The 15,859-nt window shown below is 43.3% G+C and overlaps 1 pseudogene; it reads right to left on the bottom strand.

The window, feature by feature from the left end:
- Positions 1-1,535: 1,535 nt before the first annotated feature.
- On the bottom strand, positions 1,536-10,934 carry LOC107154023 (annotated as a pseudogene).
- Positions 10,935-15,859: the final 4,925 nt, after the last annotated feature.

Raw genomic sequence — 15,859 nt, 5'->3', positions numbered from 1 at the left:
CAATCCTCAGCACCACATAAAAATAAATAGATAAAGTGAAGCTGTTGTGTCCAACCAAAACTAAAAAATATTGAAAAAAGGAATTTTTTTCCTATTACCAGTCTCTCTCGTCCTTACCTCCCACCTAGGCAGCCATTAATCTCTTTTCTGCTTTTCCTATTTGGACATTTTATATACATACATGGAGTCATATGCTATGTGGTCTTTTGTGACTTGCTTCTTTCACTTAATGTTTAGTTTTTGTACTGAGGGTTGAATCCAGGGGTCATAGGTGTGCACCAAATCTGGTTTAAACAACTTTTAAAAGGATTATTCTCTTAAAAGGATGCTGAGGGACTGGGGCACCCTGGTAGAACAAGACCCCTGGAGTGACCGTAGTTACCACAGTGGATTCAGAGCAAGGACTTTGAGCTTCATTCATGTCCATGTGTGCGCTATTGTGCTGCCTCTTCCTACAGATCTTCAGAATTCCCTGCTCCTCTACCTGGGCCTGAACAGGTGGCTCAGACGTCTGCTTGGGCCCTGCATAGAAATAGTCCCTTCAGACTAGTCACTTTATTTAGTTACCTCTCGAACATATGTGCACTATATTTTCAAGACCTTGGGATGTCACAGCCTTGCAGGAGAAGCAAAACACAGATAACTGCAATAAGAAGCAGGATGCAATAGGGTATAGCTTAGAGGCAGAACTTTTGCTTAGCATAAGAATTTTTTCCCATTACCAGTCTCTCTCTCGTCCTTACCTCCCACCTAGGCAAACATCAATCTCTTTTCTGCTTTTCCTACTTGGACATCTTCCATGTACACATGGAATCAATTATATGATATGCGGTCTTTTGTGATTCTTAGATCCCCAGCATGCCCCCCCACACATGCACACACACACACTCACAAAAGCAGGCTGTATCAGTGCCACAAGGAAAAGATCAGAGAAATCACTTCTGCCTTAGGAGACAGAGTGAGTAGTGGTTGTGACGTAAAGTCTGGCTGTATTTCAGTAGAAGCTAGAGGTAGGAGGTTTCAAAGGGACACAGGAAATAAAAATCAAAAGCATGAAGGTGGGAAGCCCGAGGCATGTTTCAGGAACTGGGAAGAGCTGGGTTCAGCTGACTGCAGGGCAAGTGTAAGGAATGGAACAAAGCCAAGAAAGAGTCTGTGATCTCTTTATTGAAGAAAGAATGCCATTATAAAGAGTTTTTACTTTATTCGGGAGACAATTGGAAGCCATAATTTTCTCTTTTGGAAGAATTTTTTTAACAGTGTCTCAGCATGTATTTGGTTGTAGGGACTAGAATTTAGATTAAACAAAACCTTACAGAGTATTTTTTTTCTTTTGTTATTAGTTCATGTCTCTTATTTATTTATTTGGTACTGGGGATTGAAACCAGGGGTGCTTTACCAATGAGCTACACCCCTAGCTCTTTTTATTTTTCATTTAGAGACAGGGTCTCTCTGAGTTGCTTATGTCTTGTTAAGTTACTAAGTTTGGTTTTGAACTTGTGATCTTTCTGCCTCAGCCTCCCAAGCTGCTATGTTTAAGGCATGCTGTCTTCTGGTTTGTTGCATCAGTAAGTCAGACAACACTTGCCACAATAATGTCTGTCACAGTGGCTGGACATGAAAACTCATTCATCTGAAGGACACTCCTGACGAAGGCAACGAATGTTGCCAATTTCATTATTTCAGGACAGCCAATTTAACCTTCTTTCTCCTAGGCTATTCTTCTTGGTAGTGGTCTAAGACTTCTTCCTTTTCTTAGCACCACCACAAAGCCTTGGCTCAAGATGAAGAGTGGATTCCTTCTCCATGTTGTAGTCAGACAAAGTTCATCCCGTTGCTTACCAACACAGATCAGTCTCTGTTGATCAGAAGGAATTCCTTCCTTAATTGGGGATCTTGACCTTTACATTTTCTATAGCATCCAAGGGTTCAGCCTTGAGCATGATAGTCTTCCTGCAAGAATTTTTTGTTTTTAGAAAATCTATCTCAGCAGCAGTTCCACCACAGATGGTGGATCAGAAAGGAAAAGCTTAGAGTATTTTGCATGTAACAAACATTTGCAGAGTTCCACTTTAGCATGTTTATGTGTTATGATACTGACTGCATTCTGTTTAAAAAAGAAAATTGAGAATGTGCCTCAAACTTGAGATCCTCCTGCCTCAGCCTCCCAAGAAGCTGGAATTACAGGTATGGGCCACCATGCCCAGCTTGCATTATGCTTTATAATTGCAATTACTTTTATGTTTCATTTGTCCTGTAAGACTATAACTTCTCAAGGATCCTAATTGATTTTGTTGTTCTCTGAGTCCTTAAAAGTAGTTATGGAGAGCTGGGGTATATTGGTAGACTGCTTGCCTTGCATGCACAAGGCCCTGGGTTCAATCCCCAACACCAAATTTTAAAAAATTACTTATGCAGTTTAGTGTACATATAAATACTTGAGAAGTAACTAAATGAAGTGATATGGTTCAAGGTACATAATTTCATTTAATCCCTATAAAATCCAGTGAAATAGGACAGGGGTTGTGCCTCAGCAGCAGGGCTCTCGCCTACCACGTGAGAGGCCTTGGGTTTGAACCTCAGCACCACATAAAAGTAAATAAATAGAGGTATTGTGTCCAACAAAAAATAAATATTAAAAAAAAATCTGGTGAAATATACTGGTGTTTTCCATTTTACCAGTGAAAAAATCGAGGTTCCAAGAAGCAGTATGACTTGTCTGACTTGGTCTGCCTCCAAGGCAGGCCTTCTCTTTCCAGACCCTATGGACAGGAGTTTCTCACAGAGCTGAGCATGGGGAAGGGGACAGTCCTGGTGCTAGGCAAAATGGATGGTGGAGGAGTGGGAGAACCAGGGACAGAGTACAGCTGGAAAGCCACAGCCGGTGGAACCAGAGGTCGCTCGTGCCTGATGGAGGTCACGTGGCCAGTAGTTATGGAATGCGGGACACCTAGTGAAACTCCTGAGGACTTGGTGATTGTCTTTGGTTTTCCCAGGAAGCCCCGAAATTGCCTGAGCTCTTGGGACTGGAAAGGCAGGGTACTGGTTCCCCTCAAAGTCTAGTATGACCTTGTAATTTGCATATTGAACAATGAAATGCCTCCTGATCTAGGATAGAATATACTCTTACAGGGTAGGACTGAAGGTAAACCAAATGATTCTAGTGAGTATAATTTGGTTTCTTAAATGGAGAAGGGACCCCATAAGTGGTAGTTCTTTATTTGCCTGGGATATCAGTTCATCCAGTAATGCACTTTTTTTGGGGGGGGGTACTGGGGAATGAACTCAGGGGTACTCAACCATTAAATCACATCCCAATCCCTATTTAAAGCCAGGGTCTCATTGAGTTGCTTAGTACCTCGCCATTGTGAGGCTGGCTTTGAGCTTGGCGATCCTCCTGCCTTGGCCTCCTGAGCTTCTAGGATTATAGACGACGTCATGACGAATAACTTGTGTACTTGATACAGCAGGAGTGGGAACCGTTTATTGCAGGACAGCAGCGGTATTTATACATTCCACACAGCTTATCTAATTAGCATAAACTAGATACATCAGTCAACCAATAAGGAATCTCCACACTTAATGGCTCACTTTTGTTACTTCTCAAACCACTCCCTCTGGCATTTTGCCAGGCACCATCCAGACTTGTTTACGAACTCTAACATTCCCCTGGCAAAATGCCAGGTGTTATTTTGACTTGTTTACAGACTCTAACACCTGTAATCCTAGCAACCTGAGAGGCTGAGGCAGGAGGACCTCAAGTTCAAGATTAGCCTGGGAAACTTAGCAAGATCTTGTCACAAAATTTAAAAGGAGGCAGGACATGTAGCTCAGTAGCACAGTGCCCCTGGGTTCAGTCCCCAGTACCACAAAATATATATATATATATGTAGTGGCAAAGTTGATTTTCTAATTAATTCATCTGGTACAGTTTTCTAAACAGGCTTCTTCCCCTTCAAGTCTGCATCTTAGAGGGTAATGCTCTTTTGTTTTAACCAAGAAGCAGTTTGATGTAATGATAAAAAGCATAGCCAGGGGGACTGGGGTTGTGGCTCAGTGGTAGAGTGCTCGCCTAGCTCATGTGAGGCTCTGGGTTCGATCCTCAGCACCACATAAAAATAAAATAAAGATATTGTGTCCAACTACAACTAAAAAATAATAAATATTTTTAAAAAAGCATAGCCAGGCATGGTGGCACACACCTGTAATCCCAGCAGCTCAGGAGGCTGAGGGAGGAGGATCATGAGTTCAAAGCCAGCCTCGGCAATGGTGAGGTGCTAAGCAACTCAGTGAGACCCTGTCTCTAATAAAATACAAAATAGGGCTGGGGATGTGGCTCAGTGGTCAAGTGCCCCTGAGTTCAATCCCTTGTACCCCTTCCCCCCAGAAAGTGTGGGCTTTTGTGACAGACTGCCTGAGTTCAAATCCCAGCTTCACCCCTTATGAATTGTGTACACTTAGGCAGGTTCCCAGCTCCTCTATGCCTAACAGAGATGGTTTTCCCTACTCTGTAGGGTTGCCTGGCACCCAGAACTATGCTAGGAAATAGTGAGTGTAAGGTATTGTCCTACAGTGTTGCATTTCTCAAAAACATTTCTGAAACCTTCTGTGTTTGCAAGAAGTTCGTGACTCACTAAGGAAACATGCCTCTTTGTTGTATCCATCCTCTTTCACATGGTCTTACCCAACCTCACGGCCCTTCCACCCAGCAAGCTTGTTCTGGTTCCCCAACTTCAAACCTCATGCTGAAGACAGGTCACAACATTGGGCATATTCAACAGCATCACTACAGATGGGGTGACTCTTGGCAGAATGCTCTGAACTGTGGTTGCATTCTTAGAACAAGTACCATTACCTTATCAGGTGACTGGTTTACAGTGACCAAGAATTCATTTTGGTGTGCAGGTTGTCATACCCTTGTTTTGATTTTTCTTTGTTTTTTGGTAACAGGGATTGGACCCAGGGCACTTAACTACTGAGCCACATCCCCAGCACGTGTTTTTTTTTTTTTTTAAATATTTATTTATTTATTTTAGTTTTCGGCGTACACAACATCTTTGTTTGTATGTGGTGCTGAGGATCGAACCCGGGCCGCACGCATGCCAGGCGAGCGTGCTACCGCTTGAGCCACATCCCCAGCCCCCCAGCACTTTTTATATTTTATTTAGAGACAGAATCTCACCAAGTTGCTTAGGGCTTTGCTAAGTTGCTGAGGCTGGCTTTCAACTTTCGATCCTCCTGCCTCAGCCTCCTGAGCTGCTGGAATTACAGGTATTTGCCATCATGCCTGATATACTTGTTTAAAAAGAAATAAATATATATTCCCTAGGAGGACAGTCACTGTCAAGTGTGGTTCACACTGGTTCCAGGACGGATCTGATTGTAACTAGGCAGCAGGTGGCTTGCAGAGTTGTGGGAACCTGCTTCTGCCACAGACATGGACAACCTTGTGATAAGCTGAATCTCCCATATAGACCAGGCAGCTCCTCCATTAGTCTTTCCCTCCCCCATCCCATTTCCTCCAATTTCTCTTGTAGAGTGGAGCCGTAAAAAAAAAAAGTTGGGGCTGGGGATGTGGCTCAAGCGGTAAGCGCGCTTGCCTGGCATGCGTGCGGCCCGGGTTCGAACCTCAGCACCACATACAAACAAAGATGTTGTGTCCGCCGAAAACTAAAAAATAAATATTAAAATTCTCTCTCTCTCTCTCTTTAAAAAAAAGAATGTATTAACCAGCAATATGTATATAACAATAACATAATAAATAAATATGGTACAAATAAGCATAAATTAACAAATGTTATATGATTTATTTTAAAAAGTCGTTATTGCATGTACAAATATGTAACAACAAATCTCACCGTTATGTACAACCAAAATGCACCAATAAAATTGTGGAAAAAATAAAAGTAAAAGCTAAACCATTAAAAAAACAAACAGATCATGCTGTAGTGTACTTTTTTTTTTTTTTTTTAATGTACTGGGGACTGAACCCAAGGGCATTTAACCACAGAGCCACATCCCCAGCCCTTTTTACTTTATTTTGAGACAGGATTTCACTAAGTTGCTTAGGGCCTCAATAAATTGCTAAGGCTGGCTCTGAGCTTGGTGATCCTCCTGCCTCAGCCTCCAGAGTCGCTGGTATTACAAAGCCTGTGTCACTGCCCCTGGCTGGAGTGACTTTATTGCACTTCCTCTTTGAGCTATAATTTCCTTTCATCTTGGTAGCTTCAAGTCCCTGCCTATTAGTCTCTCTCAACCTCAGACTGGTTTGGGATGACATCTAAGTCCCAGGCTCTAATTTTTTTTTTCTCCCTGAGGCCCTCTAGCCTTTCCAGCTGTGTATCCAGGAACCAATCCCCACCCCACTGCAGTTCTGGGGATCAAGCCCAGGGCCTCATGCATGCTAGGTGAATGCTCTACCATTAAACCACGTCCCCAGCCTCCCAACTTTTTAATAAGCTGATAAGCATGAAGCAGAGCCCCCATGTACTCAGGACTGTGCCTATTGGAAGGAAGGTGGCCAAACACACGCTCTTCTTGGGGCAGACACAGGCAACTGAGGTCAGGCTTAGTGAAGGCTTGGACAGCTACTTCCTGCAGGAGCCCAGGGTGAACAATCTTAGAGCTTCCTGTGTTAGTTCTCCAGGCCACATGCCCACCCGGCAGCTGCCTCTTATGATGGACTTCCTCACTCCGCTGACCAGTGACAAGCATGACAAGTGGCCCTTTAGCCAGCCAGTGGTCTAGGGGCACTGCTGTCGCCTTAGCCAGTGCTGTGGCCCTGGAATTGTTACTGTTTTGTTACATTTTACCCTATTATTAAATTCATGAAAAACTTTTCCAAATGAAAATTGCTGACAGTAGTGATACAAAGCAAATGCTTCATGACTTACTATAGTTGGATGCCAACAGGTGGGCCCAAGGCGGCAGGTCTTCTTCCAAAACTGGTTTTTTCCAGTTGGACCTGAGCCAATGATTATGAGTTCAATTGGAAAATAAAAGAATATGGACAAACGATCTGGAAGTGTCACTGAAAAAACATCTAAAAGGCAAGATGTTATTAGATATTACATACAAATTTGTATGGTTGGGAAAATAGGATCCCTCCTACCTTATAGCATTTAAGTTATTATTCAATGAGTACACATTCACCTTTTACACATGTTAAGGGTGTGTTAAGAACTGCTGGACTGGAGTTGTGGCTCAGCAGTAGAGCGCTTGCCTAGCACATTCGAGGCCCTGGGTTCGATCCTCAGCACCACATAAAAATAAATAAAATAAAGGTATTAAAAAAAAAAAAAAGAACTGCCTCAGCCAGGCATGGTGGTGCACACCTATAGTCCTCAGGAGGCTGAGGCAGGAGGATCACAAGTTCAAAGCCAGCCTCAGCAATTTAGCAAGGCTCTGAGCATCTCTGTGAGACCCTGTCTCTAAATAAAATACAGATAAAGGACTGGGGTTTTATATTCAGTACCAAAAAAAAAAAAAAAAGAAAGAAAGAAAGAAAAAGAAAGAAAGAACTGCTTCAATTTCATTAATAATTAATGTAAATATTCATTAATCATTAATAAAGAGTTAAGAACTGCCTTAACTTTCATGACCAACTCTGATGCTGATGTAATACCTGATATTGTGGAGTGTATTACATGCAGGTGTTCATCTCATTTCATCTCCTCAACCACCTGGGGTAGGTGATGACCCTGGCAACCTGCCATAGCCTGAGGCATCCCTGCGTCTTCTTACTGGGGATACTAAGCGGTGAGGGCCTTACCACTCTTTACGAGGCCTTTTCTCAAAATTTTGTTTGTAGCAAGAAACCTTGAGGGATGAGGTAATGTCTCCTACCAGGACAAAGAAAAGAACAGGCGTGAAAGAGGTCCTTTTCCCAAGATCAGAATTCCTTGCTGCACTGCAAGCCATCCGGGCCCCTCCGTGTTGGCCCTGTGAGTCTTGGAGAGCAAGGAGAATTAGCTGGACTGGGTGCTTGTGCCATGAGTAAGGCAGCCTTTTGTCTCTGACCGGGGGTCTTGTGTCTCGTGCCGGCATCCATGAACAGTAAGGGGCTTGTCAGTAGGGTCATATTCCAGACGTCCACAGTTTGGATGGAAAGGATTCAGTGTTGTCATGACAACAGTGCAGCAAGCCCTGCAGTCACAGTCAAAAGGCGATGTGATTGTGGTGCTGCGTCAATGGCCCTTGAGACTAACTGTGTCAGCAATGAGGACATGGAGCTTCAAGTGGACTGAAAGTGAAAGAAAATGCAGGGCTTGGGGCAGCTGCTCAGTGGCAGAGCGCTTGCCTGGCATGCCATCCCCAGCACTACACGCACACAATAAACTCTAAAAAGAAATGCAAAACCTGTCTACTCTTCCCTCTGGCGCAGCTGATTCTTCCCTCCCACCTTCCCCGACCTCAGCTGCCTTAAGGAAAAAAGCTGAGCTCGTCGGGGAGCTTTGGGGAAATGGGTTCTGCTACGGGAACCCAAGTCACCATCCTCCCCAGTCCTGGGGCAGGAAGTGGTAATGGATGCAGCCAAGTGCAGCCAGCCTGGGATGACAGAAACTGAACCCTCAAGGGCAGGTCAGAGTAGGTTGTGGCCGGAAGGATGCCACTTACTGAGTGAGCGTGAGGTCAAACCTGAGCAGGCAGGCAGGCAGGCAGCTAAGAAATCAAAACAAACAGGAAATCCCACACCAGTAACAAGAGGGGCTGCCATCTTGGTAGAGGCAGAGACCAGAGCCCTTGAGGGTAAATGTACAGACAGACAGACAGATACATGCAGGTCACATTCTCCACATCCTTTTCCCCCACCAAGAACTCAGGGCTCCAACTTTTATATAGTTTCTGTGGAAACAAGTCCAAATTAACCAGCTTTGCCCCAGGGAGCCGGCCACGGAAGTACTTCAATAGGTTAAAGCCTTGTAGGCTCCAAAAGGTCTGCCTGCCGGTGACCTTGGTCCTCTTTGTCTCCCATCTGCACCCAGTTCCAGTCTTCTCTCCATCCTGTCTGCCTACCTCTCTTCTATTGGTTCATTCATTCATTCATTCATTCATTCATCCATCCTTTATTGTGGTCCTAGAGATTGAACCCAGGGGTGCTGTACCACTGAGCTACATCCCCAGCCCTTTTTATTTTTTTTTTTTCTTTTGCAACAGGTTCTCTCTAATTTACCCATGATGGCCTCAAACTTGCAATCCTCCTGCCTCGGCCTCTGGGATTACAGGGGTGTATCATCACATCTGGCCTTTACCTCTCCTCTTTAGATGGGTATAATATAAAAACTAAAATATAGACTTTTAATAGTCACAGGGCTTTTGAGTCAAGTTTTCATTTCCAAACTTGTTTTTCAAATGCCATCAAGTTGAACACTTGATCTGTCTTTAGAAAACACTGAATTGGGTTGCTTCGTACTATCTGGGCCTTCAGTTCTTGTGTATAAAATAGGGATGTTGAAAAGACTAAATTAGCTGGACTCTGTAGCCCACGCCTGTAATCCCAATGGCTCGGGAGTTGGAAGGAGAATCGCGAGTTCAAAGCCAGCCTCAACAACTTAGCGAGACCCTGTCTCAAAGGGCTAGAGATGGGGCTCAGTGGTTGAACACCTCTGGGCTCAATCCCTGATACCAGAAAAAAATTAAATTAGTTTTCACACATAAAACACCTACTGTGATGATGATTTTTATTGCTCTTCCTTGATATGTGATCCGTGATGCATTTCCCCCAGTAACTCAAGACCTCTGACTGAACAAACCTTCTCTCCTAGAAAATCCCTAGGCTTTGGGCAATATTTCTTGGGAAACCCAACAAGATAGTTAGAAAGCAATACCAGTGTGAAAAAAAAGAAAAAAAAAAAAAAAACNACTAAAATATAGACTTTTAATAGTCACAGGGCTTTTGAGTCAAGTTTTCATTTCCAAACTTGTTTTTCAAATGCCATCAAGTTGAACACTTGATCTGTCTTTAGAAAACACTGAATTGGGTTGCTTCGTACTATCTGGGCCTTCAGTTCTTGTGTATAAAATAGGGATGTTGAAAAGACTAAATTAGCTGGACTCTGTAGCCCACGCCTGTAATCCCAGTGGCTCAGGAGGCTGAGGCAGGAGGATCACAAAGTTCAAAGCCAGCCTCAGCAAAAGCTGGCTGCTAAGCAACTCATTGAGACCCTCTCTCTAAATAAAATACAAAATCGGTCTGGGGATGTGGCTCAGTGGTCGAGTGGCCCACATAATTTACAGAAGCACTAATTGTTACCAAAGGAGAAGAAAACCAATTTACTTCTAAGGCTGGCCTCGAACTTGCGATCTTCCTGCCTTGGCCTCCCGAGTCGCTGGGGTTACAGGCGAGCACCATCGCGCCTGATACCCAGTACCAAATTTTTTAAAAGTAATTTATAACACGATAAAGAGAGCTTCCATGTGACCGCTCCCAGGACCGACTGCAGGATTGCATCCCTAGGGAACGTCTGCGAACGTCCCAACTGTGCAAAAAGTACTCTGCAATCCGTGCAAAGGAGTGGGACGCTGGCTCACGTTCTCACGCACCCGCTCACCTCTTTTGGGGAGGTCCGGAGCGTCTTGCAACCGGATCCGGATCTCTGCGAACCCCCAACTCGCTCGCGATGACTGACAAGTCCTGGCGGGGAGGAGCGGGGGCGGGGGGCCGGTCCCGCGGCGGAGCGCCTGCAGGTGGCGCGAAAAGCCGGAGGGAGGGTGAAGGTGGTGGGGACTGCGGGGACAGAGGTAGATCTGGGGCGAAGGGCCCAGAAAGCTAGTGGGAAGGAGCCCTTTCCCTCTGCGCGGACCGCTAAGGCGCCGCCCAGCACGAACCCTCACTGCGGTCCCGGGTAAACTTGCGGTTGAGGGCGCATCTGTTTTTTTGGAAAACACTTTTTTTGTGCTACAGCAGCGAAGTCGCTCGAGGGCTCTGGGTACATAGCCCATTCAGAAGCTGGACACTGAATGCTTATTTTTGTATGTGGAAAAAGGACCTACTGAGTGCTAAGCAGAAAGTTAAAAAAAAAAAGACTAAAAACTTTAAAAGTCACTTGCAATCAACCCCACCCTCAGAATACCGTTGAAACATTTTAGGGCCAACCCTTCAAAGCTTTTTTACCCAGGCATGTAACGCGTGCACACAAATACACACACTAGATGAAGCATCTCCCTTCCTAACTTGCTTTCTTTCACACAGTAGGTTATGGTCTATATTCTAGGTTATGCCCTCTTTTCCCTGCCCTGTGCCTGAGGGCACCGACCCAGGAATTCTGCGTGGAGTGGCTCCACCTGGTTTTGACAACTGAGAGGCTCAGCAGGGCATAGGAGTCAGCTTGAGAGAACCCATTCTCTGCCTGTGGTCCTATGGGGTTGACCGGTGTTCTGGTCTTCCAACTGAAGACCACTTTTTCTTATTCTACACCCTGTCTAGGTAACTATGTTCTTCAAGTTCTGGTGATACATCACCCCCTCCCACTTACACCCCAGCCCAGGTGAGTCCCCCACTGGATGACGTCAAGACCTATGCCCACCCTGTTCAGTTTTCCCTAACCCTTGAAACTTTCATGTCTCTGATTAAACTCTCATCAATCACCTAGCTTGAGTATTTGTTCCAGGAGTCCTAACCCAACCCACTTGATTAAGGGTGATTTTTTTTGGCGGGGGTTATTGGAAATTGAACTCAGGGGCCCTCCACCACCCAGCCACATCCCCAGCCCTACTTTGTATTTTAATTAGAGTTAGGGTCTCACTGAGTTGCTGAGGGCCTCGCTAAGTTGCTAAGGCTGACTTTGAACTTGCAATCCTCCTGCCTCAGCCTCTGGAGTTTCTGGGATTACAGGCTTGCATCCCCGTGCCCAGTGCAAATTTCATTAAGTTCATTTGAACACTGGTGTTTCAATAGGGCACATTTCTGGAAATATGGCACAAACCACATCTAGAAGTTTTCCTCAAATTTCTAGTATGCATTTTTACAATACGTGTGTTTTTGCTGTTCTGGTGTGGTGGTGGCAGTAATCCTAGTGGCTCTGGAGGCTGAGGCAGGAGGATCACAAGTTCAACACCAGCCTCGGCAACCTGGCAGGTTGTAAGCAACTTAGCAAGACCCTGTGTCAAAATAAAAAGGGCTGGGGATATAGCTCAGTGGTTAAGCAGCTCTGGATTTAATCTAAGTACCAAAAGTAAAAATAATTTTCTGGGACAAATGTGTACATTTTGATATTTAAAAAGCCAAAGTCAGCTCACTTTTCCTATAAATGGCTGGAGAGTGAATGCTTTGGTGTTTATAAGTCTGGGAGAGAAGAGGGGTGACTCCTTTCTCCTCATTAAAGTTCAATGGCCTACGTGCCTCTAACAAAAGACAAGCTAACAAGAGAAAAGCATAAATTTATTTAGTTAATCATACCTTTACGAGATATGGGAGCCTTAGAATAAAGATCCAAAGACACAGGTGGAAAATGTCCACTTTATTTTTATGCCTAAATTCAATGAAGCAGTGCCTGATGTGTAGGCATTCCTACACATTCAACAAGAAGGATATAATTTAATAGTAACCAAGAAGGATATAATTTAATAGGAAACCTAGCAGAGCCTGTCTGTTCAGATTCTTCTTGGCTACTCAGTGGGAGACATGCTATTGGACAAAGGTAGGTGAGGGAATTTCCTTATGGCCAGCTTGAGACAGAAAGACTAGAGAAAGTTAGAGTAAGCATTCCAGGTCTTATGGCTGACTTTAGAAACAGGCCTCTATAGTTTCTATGGCTCAAGTTGGAAAAGAGGAATTCTGGTTTCTATGACTTGCTTTAGGGGAGAGAATGACCGATGAGGGATGAGACAGGAGAGGTTATAGAGACCTTGGTTTTAAGGCTGCTTCAGAGGTCTTTCCATGTCCATTAGCTCAAACTACTCAGCATATCAAAGTTCCATATTTTGGGACAATTTTTTTTCTGAGCCCCAATATAGACCAAGAGGCAGAATGAAGAATATTATGTAGGTATGTACCTAATGAGAAGAAAATTTGCACAATATTTTTTATTATTAAAATTCAAAATACAATAATAAATTGAGCAATATTTTATCTGAGTCTTCAAATAAGAACAGAAATCTCTTTTTTGGAAATAACATGTCATTTAATTTAGGTTTGATGTGTGTGCTTCCTGTCATCCAAACTGATTGTAAATGTTCATCTGCTAATACTGATCTATAATGAGATTTGACTAAGCTTTGAAAATGTCTCTTCATACAGATAGGTACTGCCAAGAACTTATTTGTTTTTCACATACTGGGGATCAAACTCATGGCCTCACACATGCTAGGCAAGTACTCTACCTCGGAGCTACATCCTCAGCCCCCAGTACTTACATCAATCCACAAGCATATGATTGTGGTTTTCCACAGGCAATTAATTCAACATATTCATTGTTTGGATTTTTTTTTTTTTTTGGTACCAGGGAACTTAACCACTGAGTTACATACCCAGCCCCCACCCCGTCTTTTTAAAGATGAACACAATATCTTTATTTTATTTATTTTTATGTCGTGCTGAGGATCGAACCCAGTGCCTCCCCATGTGCAAGTCAAGCGCTCTACTGCTGAGCCATAACCCCAGCCCCCCAGCCCTTTTAAATTATATTTTTGGGGGTACAGGAGATTGAATTTAGGGGCACTCGGCCACTAAGCCACATCCCCAGCCCTATTTTGTATTTTATTTAGAGAGGAGACAGGGTCTCACTGAGTTGCTTAGGGCCTCATTAAGTTTCTGAGACTGGCTTTGAACTCACGATCCTCCTGCCTCAGCCTTCTGAGCCTCTGGGATTACAGGCATGCACCACTGTGCCCAGATCCTTTTTTATTTTTTATTTTGAAACAGCATCTCTCTAAGTTGTTTAGAGCCTCCCTAAGTTGCTGAGGCTGGTTCTGAACTCACACTGTATGTCTCAGCCTCCAAAATCGCTAGGATTATAGGCATGTACCACTGTACTCAGCTTGGCAAACATTTTATCATTCGAGTTTCTCTCCATATTTGCCCTTTAGTATGTCTTTGCATTGTGGATTAAACATTTCTAATTGAAAGTTAGATGAAAGCTCCTCAAACACACAGAGATGAATTTTGAAATATGGAACTGTCCTTTCTACTTCTACTGATTTCTGATAAACTGTGCAATTTGAGCTCAGAAAATGTATCTGCTGCAGTTAACTGGGAATGGAGATCTCACTTCTTGTTTGCCAACATTGGAAGTGTTTTAAGTAGCTTGTCAGTTTGATGTTGCTTGTGCATAAAACATACTTAGTTGTTGAAGTGACTTCATCGTAGTATGCATTTCACACTTAAGCACCATTTTGCCTTGTAATCTTAGGTTGAATTCATTAAGAACCAGTAGCAGGTCTGCAAGAAAAACTAATTTCAAAGCCCTTTGGTGTTTGGTAACAGTGGTTGAGGGTAGTTCTTCTCATTTAGAAAACATTTAATCTCAGCCTAGAACTAAAAACACAAGACAAAACTAAATCAAAAAACAGGGCTGGGAGTACAACCCAGGAGTAGAGCGCTGGCTTAGCATGTGTGAGACCCTGCTTCAGTCCCCAGCACCACCAGAAAATAAAACTTCAGGAATGCCAAACCAGGGAATTGATGTGGCATAGAGTAAGTCCAGATACTCTGTCTCACAGAACTGATGTGTTTCACCTCCTGAGTGTGAACAAAATTCACCACTGACACTAGTGCTTCACTGAACACATGGTGGATTCAGATAATTCCCACACAATGTCTGCTGATGAATAGCACAGGAAACCAGTAGGCTTTTGTTTGTTTTGTTTTGTTTTTCTTTGTACCAGGGATTGAACCCAGGGGCCTTAACCACTGACCCACATCCCCGGCTAGTTTGGTCTTGCACACACACACACTCACACTTTCTCATATATATATATATATATAAAATTTAAATTTAGAGACAGATGTCCCTAATATTTTAGGAGCTCATTAAGTTGCTGAGGCTGGCTTTGAACTTGTGATCCTCCTGCCTCAGCCTCATGAGCCTCGGAATTACAGTTTTGTGTGCCCAGCACACTGTAGGTTTTGAATGTCTTACATTTTCACAAGCTTTGTAAATTTGCCCATCTAATCCTTTTTCTGCTCCACATAAATTTTCAGTTGCATCACATGCAGTAGGTTCCACCTCAGGTCGTACTGAAGTGGTGTATTTTCAACCTCTTTGGAATATCCTAGCCTTAATCATTTCATCCACATTATTCGTGTCTAATTCTTTTTTCTTTTAAAAATGTGTCAAATTGTTTTCCAGTGTGATTATGTTACTCCCAGGGTTTTAGATCTCTAGTTTTCCACATCCTTTCAACACTTGGTGTGGTCAGTCTTTTTTTTTTTTTTTTTAATTTTATTGTTTATTTTTTATTTGTTCTTATTAGTTATTATGAAAGTAGAAAGTATTTTGACATACTATACATATATGGAGTATAACTTCTCATTCTTCTGGTTGTACATGACGTAAAATTACATTGATCGTTTAATCATATATGCACATAGGAAAGTTATGTCTGATTAATTCTACTGTTTTTCCTTCCACCCTTCCCTTCATTCTCCTTTGTCTAATCCACTGAACCTCTATTCTTCTCTACTCACCCCTATTGTGAGTCAGCATCTGCATTCTGCATACCAGAGAAAATATTAGGCCTTTGGTTTTTTGGGGGTTGGCTTATTTCACTTATCATGATAGTCTTTAGTTCCATCCATTTACCAGCAAATGCCATAATTTCTTTACAGCTGAGTAATATTTCATTGTGTAAATGTACCACATTTTCTTTATCCATTCATCTGGTGAAGGACACCCTAGGGTTCCCATAGTTCAACTATTGC

The sequence above is a fragment of the Marmota marmota genome, unplaced genomic scaffold, assembly GCF_001458135.2.
Source record: "Marmota marmota marmota unplaced genomic scaffold, marMar, whole genome shotgun sequence".
Lineage (NCBI taxonomy): Eukaryota > Metazoa > Chordata > Mammalia > Rodentia > Sciuridae > Marmota > Marmota marmota.
This window is presented reverse-complemented; position numbering and strand designations above follow the sequence as displayed.